Source organism: Schistocerca piceifrons, chromosome 10 (genome assembly GCF_021461385.2).
Source record: "Schistocerca piceifrons isolate TAMUIC-IGC-003096 chromosome 10, iqSchPice1.1, whole genome shotgun sequence".
NCBI lineage: Eukaryota > Metazoa > Arthropoda > Insecta > Orthoptera > Acrididae > Schistocerca > Schistocerca piceifrons.
Genome location: NC_060147.1, coordinates 92898951 through 92911101, shown reverse-complemented (window position 1 = coordinate 92911101; position 12151 = coordinate 92898951).

Sequence of the window (12151 nt, the reverse complement as noted above, 5' to 3'; positions counted from 1 at the left end):
CGGAATTCCTTTACTTATTTTACTTTTCTTGTACTTTTCATTCCATTGGTCATGGCCAAGGGATAGGGAGCATTTCAGTTTATTTCTGGCACAATGTTTCCAATCGTCCAAGGCAAAAATTAAAGTGTGCATGCGCACGCACGTGTGCTGGTATTGTTAGATCTAATAAGTGACATTAACCTAGAACGAGGGAGAAAGTCGTAGTTAGAGAGGTAAGTGAGAGACGGATGTGTGTTAAAAAACTGGAAACAGCGGCTAAATATTGCCTCATTTTGTCGCTTTTTAGTGGAGTTTGAAGCAGTAGAAAAGTTGGAATGGAGCGAGGTAACTGTTTGATGAAGACGAGATTGAGAGACGTACGAAGTCCTGTGTTCTCTACATTGGGACTAAGTCCTGAGTTAAAAATACAACTGTTACGTAGGGAATGAAAAAATTATTCCTTTCGGCTACGAAAAAGAAGCGATGAGAGTCCAGTTATTCCGCAACTATTGTGACTGCATGTTTCCGTAATGTAGAGTGCTCTTGTGAAATACTCGTAAATAAGGAGATACAAATTATAAGATTTCTATGCCTGGGCACCTAATGGAAGTTCCCACACTATGAAGAAAACATCTCGTTCACACTCCCCCACCTTAAATTCTGTCAGACGATTTCTCACTTCTGAGAGCTGAAAAACTTTCTGGAAAAGGTTTCTTGTGCGGCAGATAAATTAAAATAACAGCCAACATTTTTCGTCTATTAGAATTACAGGAGCCATTTAACTTTGTTCGGTAGTATGTCAACAATAAATAGTATAGTCATACGCAGATAACTGCATAGAGTCTAACTAAGGCGTTAGCAGAGAAGTAAGGATCGTTGATATCCGGGAGTGCAAAACTGAATTATGGTTCAGATGGCTCTGAGCACTATGGGACTCAACTTCTGAGGTCATTAGTCCCCTAGAACTTAGAACTAGTTAAACCTAACTAACCTAAGGACATCACACACATCCATGCCCGAAGCAAGATTCGAACCTGCGACCGTAGCGGTCTCGCGGTTCCAGACTGCAGCGCCTAGAACCGCACGGCCACTTCGGCCGGCTAAAAAACTGAATTATAATTGATGATGATGATGATGATGATGAGGTCCCATACTCCGAGGAGCGTAGGGGACGATGCTGGAGACCCTCACCGCTGTATCAGGCCAGATCCTAGCGGAGGTGGTTTGCCATTGCCTTCCTCCGACAGTAATGGGGATGAATGAAGAAGATGATGAAGACGACACATCAACACCTAGTCATCTCGTGGCGGGGAAAATCCCTGGCCCCTCCGGGAATCGAACCCGGGACCCCGTACGCGGGAAGCGAGAATGCTACCGCAAGACCACTAGCTGCGGACAGAGCACGTGGTCGCGGGTTCGATTCCCTGCGGGGTCAGGGATTTTTTTCTGTCTCGAGATGACTGGGTGTTGTGTCGTCTTCATCATCATTCATCCCCATTACGGTCGGAGGAAGTCAATGGCAAACCACCTCCACTAGGACCTTGCCTAGTACGGCGGTGTGGGTCTCCCGCATCGTCCCCTACGCTCCTTGGAATATGGGACCTCATCATCATCAAGTGCTAAAAGAAATCAGCTAAACTTCGATTACGCGGTAAGTCACACAAATATGAAGGCTGTAAATTCAACTAAATATTTAGGGATTACAGTCATAAATAACCCAAACCGAAACGATCACATAGATAATATTGTGGGTAGAGCAAACCAAAGACTGCGATTCATTGGCAGAACACTTAGAAGGTGCAACAGGTCTGCTAAAGAGACTGCTTACACCACGCTTGTCCGCCCTATTCTGGGGTACTGCTGTGCGGTGTGGGATCCGCATCATGTGGGACTGACGGATGACATTGAAAAAGGACAAAGAAAGGCAGTTCGGTTTGTATTATCGCGAAATAGGGAAGATAGTGTCATAGACATGATACGTGAATTGGAGTGGCAATCATTAAAACAAAGTCGTTTTTCGTTGCGACGGGATCTTCTCATGAAATTTTAATCACCAGTTTTCTCCTCCGATTGCGAAAACATTCAGTCGGCACCCACCTACATAGGGAGAAATGATCATCACGATAAAATAAGAGAAATCAGGGCTCGCACAGAAAAATTTAAGTGCTCGTTTTTCCCGCGTGCCGTTCGAGAGTGGAAAAGTAGAGAGACAGCTTGAAGGTGGTTCATTGAACCCTCTGCCAGGCACTTTATTGTGAATAGGAGAGTAATCACGTAGATTTAGATGTAGATATCCGTTGTAGACGCCATTTTGAAGGCTACTAGCGGTGTCGCCACCACAAATTCATGAAACGATAGCAACTGAATCGGGAATATACCACCATGTTTCACAGCAAAATACGCATTTCTTCAATCGAAATTGGACCCAGGAAGGAAAATGTGTTGCATTACTTATTGAACGTCCACGTAATTACACAAAAAGATTAATTCACGTGTTTCGTGCTCAATTTACGCCTCATTAACGGAAATTAAGGCATCACTTTGCGGCCCCCATCGGAACTCTCTCAGCTCGGCGCTTAATGATTTTCTCCTGTCTTTACAAATCCGAAGTTTGTCGCATCGGTCGCCAAACTCCCTCCGCCGGGAACACCACTTTAGGACAGGGTCGTTAGCTTGTAAGAAGGGAAGAGCAAAAGAGGGTAGCGGGAATGGGTAATGATGAATCAGCTGTGTGTGTGTGTGTGTGTGTGTGTGTGTGTGTGTGTGTGTGTGTGTCTGTGTGTGAAATACGCGTTTTACGACCAGATAATAAATTGAACGAATGCAAAAGGCAGTTTCTTAATAGAGCAGGGAGGAGTTCCGTGGCCTGGGCGAACTCTTGTAAATGTTTTCCGCCGGGACGGGGACACTCGACGACCTGGGGTTGCCGGGCTGCAGGGGCGAGTTTGCCGCAAGTTTCCCAGCGCGGCGCCGCCTGCTGCTCTCGTACGTAGACGACAGGCAGATTGCGGGGAGCGGAATTATATTTTAAATTATTAGCTCTTTCGCCGCCGTCGTGGCCGCAAAGAGAGCGCACGTGAAAGAAAATGAAATTCCCGATGTCGGCTTTGACTGAAAGTTGTTTTAAGAAGATTTAGTGGACGGCCAGAGGGAATTTTCCCCTTTTCCTTCCCCCTTTTTTTTCTGCTGGGCGATTCCGGAGGAGCGAGCGGTCACAAAAGGAGGATGAACAGAGGGAGAGAGCGAGGAGGGGACTCACGGGCTGCCGACCGGACGCCTTTTGATGCGGGCGGGCAGATGACGTCACGGGCGAGAGCCGAGCGATTTGTGAAGGGAAGGCCGGCCGCCCCTTCAAGCAGCCCTCGTATTCTGATCGCACAGTGGAGGCTTTCACGGCGGGTTGTCACAGTTGCTGGTGGGTCTTACGAGTTGTACAAGGGGCTACCCAAAAAACCGGAATTATTTTTTAAAAGCTATATATTTTCAAATTGTTTCCAAAACAACCTTATCCCCTGCGAAATACTCTCTATTACAATGCAATTTTGTCTAAAACTGACAAGGTGAGACCGTGGCTGTGTACAATCAGTGCTTTTTTTTCTACAAAAAAGTTAAAGGGTACTCCGACATTGGATATAATGCAGCGAAAATTACTTATAACTGAAGCATGGGATACCACTCATCTGCTTTTAGCCATGACGTCATCAACATGTGGAACTACAAAAAAAATGGTATCGGACTCTTCAGTTGACTTTATGCAAAGAAACCATTTTTTCTCTTCTGGAACCACCTGAAGATGACACAGATACTGTAGCCCAAGGCCGTGCAATGTTCATGCCTTGTTTATTTCTTTCTACGCCTAAACTTCCTACTTCTTTGCAATTTCTGCAGACAAGTTTGTTGTTTGAAACGATCAACCAGTCTTTTTTCTCACAAAATGTGATTTCTTGTTTGAAAGTCCAACATTCTGCACGATCATTTAATTTTCTATCATGCACACGTTCGTTCACTGCATTTTCACACGTAAACTCAGTGCTCAGGTTTACAGTTTCACTTTCGTCATCCACTGATGTTGAACTTCGTGGCTTTTCACTCGCACACGAATTATTGACGGTTTTTCTGTTTTTTAGATGCAGGAGAACAAGTAAAATAGTTTGTTAGTTTTCTGCTCATCTCTCACCTCCAACTTAACTTACAAGTTGCAACGAAAGACAAGACACACTGTAAAATTTCGCACAACCGACAAGAACGGAACAGTCCGCAGCTCGTGGTCGTGCGGTAGTGTTCTCGCTTCCCGCGCCCGGGTTCCCGGGTTCGAGTCCCGGCAGGGTCAGGGATTTTCTCTGCCTCGTGATGACTGGGTGTTGTGTGATGTCTTAGGTTAGTTAGGTTTAAGTAGTTCTAAGTTGTAGGGGACCGATGACCATAGCTGTTAAGTCCCGTAGTGCTCAGAGCCATTTGAACCATTTGAACCAACAACGGAACAGCAAACGCAAACGAATAAAGAACAACAAAACAAAGATGGTAATGAATCGCGAAGGATCATGGTATTGGGACTGTAGAGACATCTATCGGTAGCTCGGCGTCTGAGCGTACGCATATCCTTTTAGCACTACCATCGCCCACTATTAGCGGGCGATGGCACTACATGCCTGTCGAACTGGCTGCCAGCGATTCAGTTGTCGAGAACGGTTGCCGCACCTTTGAAATGCTTGAAACAGTCAATGACATCGCTTTTCCCACTATAAACTTCACTGGTATCGTTCGTAATGCAACTATCGACACGAAAAAATGAAATAAAATCTTTGGCACTGTTCCAAGTTCTCAACATCGTAAAAAAATTACTTTGTCGACGAAGAAGTTTAGGGGTACGCATCCCCCAGCGTTCCCCCAGAAAAACAGCACTGTGTACAATTAATGTAGGTTGATTCTTAAAAAGAAGAAGACAGCAACCAGCCACTATTAATACTGCTATTTATTTGAGTAAATAGCGCCGTAACCGGTTTCGAACTGACAGGTTCGTATCAGACGGCTGTTCACGAGATTTTCAAGATACACTTTACATAATCGTCAGTTTTTTTATTTTTATTCTTCCACTGGGGCGAAATATTCTTCGTGCGTTCGTGCCATCGAAAATTTCGCCCGATTTTGTTGCGAAGTTGCAGGAATGTATTTTTCAAATCTTCCAAAATATATGCAGCACTTATATGATTTGCACTTCTCCTTTTCTAAGGCATCATCAGTGGGATGATTTGCTGACGTGCGTTTCCTCACATCTGGTCTGGAGGTCGCACTACCACTTTTATCCAAGATAACGACATAGCTCATTCAGACTTTGACTCCCAGATCAGATCGTCAATCAAATGGGTCAAATGGCTCTGAACACTATGGGACTCAACTTCTGAGGTCATCAGTCCCCTAGAACTTAGAACTACTTAAACCTAACTAACCTAAGGACATCACACACATCCACGCCCGAGGCAGGATTCGAACCTGCGACCGTAGCAGTCGCGCGGTTCCGGACTCAAGCGCCTAGAACCGCTCGGCCAACGATTCTGGAATTGGTATTCATCATCGCCACCAAGAAGGACCAGAGTCCAGCAATTCTGTCTGCAAATCCGCCTACCAACATGCAGTTGCCACCTCATTGCGCAATCACTGTAAATGAGTACTATAATAATGTACAGTGAAGGATCAGCTTATTGGGTGATTTAGTGTGCACAAATATAACTTATAACTGAATTTATGTACCTACCTTGATTTTTTCCCTATCACAACACCTCTCAGTTTCCTCTCCATTAGAACTCTGATTACCGAGTGTCCTATTTTGTGCAAAAAATGAAAGCCGCAAAGTTAGACAGTTAATTACATAATGTTGTTTGATCTTTGATGGAAGGGGATATTCAGATTTACTGTGGATTTAGTGAAATTGTGGGAGGCAGTAAATGTAGTTTTGCGAAGTTTCAAAGCCACCTATTTAATCATTTACTTGAAAGTAGAAGACTGTGGTAATAAAGACAATTTGCTGTTTCTTTTATAAATTAAAGTTCTTAAAATCGAGGCTTATAAAGTTTTGCTTAGTTAGTGATCATAGTGCTACCTGTAGTAAATTTTAAAAGGTGAGTCTGTTTCTTACAAATGTGTTAATTTTGTGTCTCACTGTAGTAAAAGTGGAAAACTGCAGTTGTGGGAAGTTGTATGTTCATGGTTGCTAAGTGTTTGTCTCTCTTGTGTATTGGAAGTGCATATTAATAGTATAACAGGATCCACAGTTTGTCTATTGTGCTAATGCTAGGCAACAAGTAACGGGAAGACCACTATTTATGAAAACCATAATTTCTTTATTCAAAAGATAGTGAGAAGCAACCTGTTAGTGCATTCCAATTAACTTTCATTTTAAATAGCAAAGTATTTAACTGAGAGAGACTTAACCTATGTCCAATTTATGATCCTGCAGTGAATGTTAATAGTAATGTTATAAAGACCATTCAGTTTGAACAAGCCCTGAAAGTAATAGTGTGTTTCGCTATCTGTTATATTTTTGCAAATAGTTTGTGCTGCTCTAGCTGTTAGCTTCAATCTTACCGTAAACATATGTATGTGTCAGAGTTCATTGCACTCGCGTGTGACAAAGTATAGGTTGTGTTTATCCGTTAAAGTTACTAATAACTATTTTCTTGAACAAGAATGTTAATGAGTCTCTTGCCTAATTAGGCTGGCGACCGTTTTCATTATCCGATAAACAGTGCAGACAGGCAAAAAGTTTGTTTGTTACTGTTCAAATATTTACGTAGTTCTGACTTTCATTTCCGATAAGCCACCCCCGTTAGGTACAACTCGGTCAACACAACAAAATTCCTCTCAGAGGGTGACACTACTCTGTTGCTTTATACCATAATTGTTTTAACTAGATAGTTGTATTTCACGACCTGTATTTCACGACCTGCCTCCTACTTCAAGGTTATGGTGTAGTAGTAGCAGACGGGAGTGTTATAGGCTATGTCCAATTCTTTTTTCGTCCATGACTAACAGGCGTAGTCAGATTCCTTGTATAGATCATGTTTTATTATTTAAAAGGTTTTTTTTGAGAAGTATGGCTGACAACGAAATAAGTGTCCAAGGAATGGAAAAGCAACTGGAATCACTCAATAGAGGAAAGTCCACTGGACCTGACGGGATACCAATTCGATTCTACACAGAGTACGCGAAAGAATTTGCCCCGCTTCTAACAGCCGTGTACCGCAAGTCTCTAGAGGAACGGAAGATTCCAAATGACTGGAAAAGAGCACAGGTAGTCCCAGTATTCAAGAAGGGTCGTCGAGCAGATGCGCAAAACTTTAGACCTATATCTCTGACGTCGATCTGTTGTAGAATTTTAGAACATGTTTTTTGCTCGCGTGTCATGTGGTTTTTGGCTCGCGTGTCATGTCATTTTTGGAAACCCAGAATCTACTCTGTAGGAATCAAAATGGATTCCGGAAACAGCGATCGTGTGAGACACAACTCGCTTTATTTGTTTATGAGACCCAGAAAATATTAGATACAGGCTCCCAGGAAGATGCCAGTTTCCGTGACTTCCGGAAGGCGTTCGATACAGTTCCGCACTGTCGCCTGATAAACAAAGTAAGTGTTATATCCTAGCCAGTAATGCCACCCGAGCCCGCTGCCAAAAGGTTGGCAGCATCAAAGTCCGGACGCCGTCCGCATAAGCAGCGCCAGCGAGACAGGAAATCGCCGCAAGTCTGCGCGCGCCACCGCTGGCTTCTGGGTTCTTAAGCGCTGGAGTCGCGAGCGCTAGGACAGTTCTGTATTCGCCGCTCAGTTGTATACTCGCCACCGAATTGTGTACTTGCTAGTCAGTTGTGTGTTCATCGCAGCAGAGTTGTTGTTTGTCGTCAGCCGACGCTGACCTAGCCGCTCCGACTCGAACTAGACAGATCCCTGTAGACACGGAGTTCACTATTGTGTTTCTGTATCTTCATCAATAAAGATAAGTACCGACTTTTATTTAATCAGAGTGTTTGGGTTTTCATCTTTCTGTTTACTGTTCCAGCGGACCGGTCGGCCCGCTATTAAAAGTGTGGCGGTGACTTCGTAAGCCGTTTCTTCAGCGAATTGTTTGTCGCTACGAACACCGCCACAAAAGTAAGAGCCCACGGAATATCAGACCAGATGTGGGCTGGATTGAAGAGTTTTTATCAAACAGAACACAGCATGTTGTTCTCAATGGAGAGACGTCTACAGACGTTAAATTAAACTCTGGCGTGCCACAGGGTAGTGTTATGGGACCATTGCTTTTCACAATATATACACTCCTGGAAATTGAAATAAGAACACCATGAATTCATTGTCCCAGGAAGGGGAAACTTTATTGACACATTCCTGGGGTCAGATACATCACATGACCACACTGACAGAACCACAGGCACATAGACACAGGCAACAGAGCATGCACAATGTCGGCACTAGTACAGTGTATATCCACCTTTCGCAGCAATGCAGGCTGCTATTCTCCCATGGAGACGATCGTAAAGATGATGGATGTAGTCCTGTGGAACGGCTTGCCATGCCATTTCCACCTGGCGCCTCAGTTGGACCAGCGTTCGTGCTGGACGTGCAGACCGCGTGAGACGACGCTTCATCCAGTCCCAAACATGCTCAATGGGGGACAGATCCGGAGATCTTGCTGGCCAGGGTAGTTGACTTACACCTTCTAGAGCACGTTGGGTGGCACGGGATACATGCGGACGTGCATTGTCCTGTTGGAACAGCAAGTTCCCTTGCCGGTCTAGGAATGGTAGAACGATGGGTTCGATGACGGTTTGCATGTGCCGTGCACTATTCAGTGTCCCCTCGACGATCACCAGTGGTGTACGGCCAGTGTAGGAGATCGCTCCCCACACCATGATGCCGGGTGTTGGCCCTGTGTGCCTCGGTCGTATGCAGTCCTGATTGTGGCGCTCACCTGCACGGCGCCAAACACGCATACGACCATCATTGGCACCAAGGCAGAAGCGACTCTCATCGCTGAAGACGACACGTCTCCATTTGTCCCTCCATTCACGCCTGTCGCGACACCACTGGAGGCGGGCAGCACGACGTTGGGGCGTGAGCGGAAGACGGCCTAACGGTGTGCGGGACCGTAGCCCAGCTTCATGGAGACGGTTGCGAATGGTCCTCGCCGATACCCCAGAAGCAACAGTGTCCCTAATTTGCTGGGAAGTGGCGGTGCGGTCCCCTACGGCACTGCGTAGGATCCTACGGTCTTGGCGTGCATCCGTGCGTCGCTGCGGTCCGGTCCCAGGTCGACGGGCACGTGCACCTTCCGCCGACCACTGGCGACAACATCGATGTACTGTGAAGACCTCACGCCCCACGTGTTGAGCAATTCGGCGGTACGTCCACCCGGCCTCCCGCACGCCCACTATACGCCCTCTCTCAAAGTCCGTCAACTGCACATACGGTTCATGTCCACGCTGTCGCGGCATGCTACCAGTGTTAAAGACTTTTTTTTTTTTTCACTTGCTGCTCTTTATTTATTGACCCACCTTCTAATTGCTTATGGTGGGTCGTATTAAGCCTCTTAGCCACTGCGACTGGGCTCGGGCCCAGGAGTGGTTATGTGAGTTACCTCCCCTGTTCCCGATCCCACTCACACTGTTGCCCAAGTCTTGCCACGTGGAGGCGGGCTTTTACGTTATTTGTCCGTTTTTGTTCGTTGTGCAGCTTTTAGATACATTACAAATAATATAAATAATACGGAAATGGAAAACAATTTCATTTTGAATTTAAGAAGGAGTAAACAGAAAGATAGGAAAGAAAAGGATAGAGAAATTACCACCACCTATGTGTGGGTTGCGGTCAGGGTCTTAGAATGACCTTCAAGACGCTGGCCGCCACTCACAGTTCACATATGTACTTGTATACTTCATTAGCTTATTACTACTTACATAGTGCAAAATTAAATATTAACTAGTCTAGATGTGATGGAATGATTTTATTGAATTTGTTTAGGTCTGTGTTTGTGTCATTATGTGTGGTTGTGGGTGTGTGTGTGTGCTTGTCAGACAAGTTCTCGCTTGATGAATGATTGGCACCTCCCGGCTATATGGCAACTCAGCCTGGACGGTGGTTTTCCCCGATCTACATTGTGTATCTGTCGGGTTGGGCCCAGCTAAGGGGAACCACAATTAAGATCCTTCCATCCAGGCCCAGTGTTGCCTCTCGTCGGGAGGCGTAGGTTCGTATGGTAGGTGCCTATCTTGGAGTTAACCCTTGTTTACAGGTGTCATGTCACCTTTGACTGCATATCCTCTTGTGTGTGTTCTTGTATATATGTGGTATGTGCGTGTGTGTGTATGTGTGTACATGTGCATGTAAGACCAGTTCCCGCCTCCTGGTTACGCGGCAACTCAGCCTGGACGGTGGTTTTCCCCGATCTACGTTAAGTATCCGTCGGGTTGGGCCCAGCTAAGGGGAACCACAGTTAAGATCCTTCCATCCAGGCTGGGTGTTGCTTCTCGCCAGGATGCGTAGGTCCCTGGGGTAAGTGCCTGGCTTTTGACTATTACTCATTTGTGATTTTGTGTGCATGTGTGTGTTCTTTAGTGTTGGATGTTGTTCAGGTACCTAGACTACTCACACGCAGGTTGCCACAATGGGTCGTCGACATGGCTTATCTCAACATCTGTGTCTTCGCCCGAGGTGTTTGTACTGCTATCCATCTCATGGGCACTCTGTGGTCTGCGTCCCCGGCCTTGCCTTCTGAATGGTCTATTGTTTAGATATTCGGTATACAGAGACCTGGATATTTCGTCAGTTAGTGTATTAAGTTTGTCACATAGGTCTGGGTCTCGTAGAATGGTGTATATTTCATCTTGGGTATTCTGCCGGGTAATGTGTAGTGTGTGTCTAATGTTTGTGCGTTGCCCGCAGAATAGGACAGTGTGTTCTGGGGAGCCTTCTTCCCCACATGTGCATCTGGTAGTCTGCTGCAGACTCATGCGGCTCAGGTGCGTGGGATAAGGGCCGTGGCCTGTCAGAAAATGTACCATACCGCGGCTAGGATCGATATGCTTCAGTCTTAATCGTTCTTTGATGTCAGGGAAAAAGCTATAGACTCGTCGGCCCTTATCGCTGTTAGCCCACTCGCTCTGCCAGGTATCCACACGCCATGCTTTGAGCTGACGTGATGTAGCATATGGTACACCAGTGATCTGCCGAACCTGGTCTAGTTTCCCCATCTTTAGCCAGTACCTTGCCGCACGGTATCTTATGGTTACGTCTATTGGGAAGATTCCCATCACGACGCAAAGTGCGTCGACTGAGGTTGTGTTGAAGGCCCCTGTTAGTCGAAGCAGAATGCTTCTTTGCCCCCGCCGTACGGCGGTTCTGTTAGTGGATAGGCTGAGTCTATGGGCCCACGTGCTGGCAGCAAAACATAGTACCGACTCGAAGAGAGCGCAATGATATGTTCGTATGACTGACAGTGGTAGTCTGTATTGTTTCGAGTTTAGCCTTGCCAGTTTGTGCAGTATTTTTTCTGCTTTGTCCGTGGATATTCGTATGTGTTCGTGGAAGTTCAACCGTTCGTCTATGTAGACTCCAAGGTAGCGTGTTACTTTTGATCTTTTAATGTTTGTGTCCCCGATTTTGACTGCTGGGTTCCTATGCAGGATGCCCTTTAGTAGTGTGTAAGTTGTTTTATTTTCTGCTACCTTGAGCTTGTTGTCTGTGCACCATTGTGTAATTGTTTTGAGTGTATCATTGGCTCTGTCTTCTAGCTGGGCACGGTTGTTTGCTGACACTGCCACAAGCAGGTCGTCAGCGTAAGCGACAACTCCATCTGTCGCATTGTGCTCCTCAAGTAATTCTAGGAGCGGTTCTAACATTATGTCCCAGAAGATGGGGCCGCAGATCGATCCTTGTGGACAACCTTTGGTAATGCGTTTGATTACTTTCTTGTCGTCCATGTGCCAAGCGACTGTTCTGTCCCTGCAGTAGTCTACAAGACTGTTGTACAGGGATTCCGGTACCTGCAGGTGTCTGAGCCTCTTGAAGAGGGCCGGCCACCATAGATTGTCAAATGCAACCGAGATGTCAATCATAATGGCTAGTGTGTACTTTGTAGGCGTGTTGTGTACAATTTGAAGTGCTTTGTTGATTGCATCGTCAA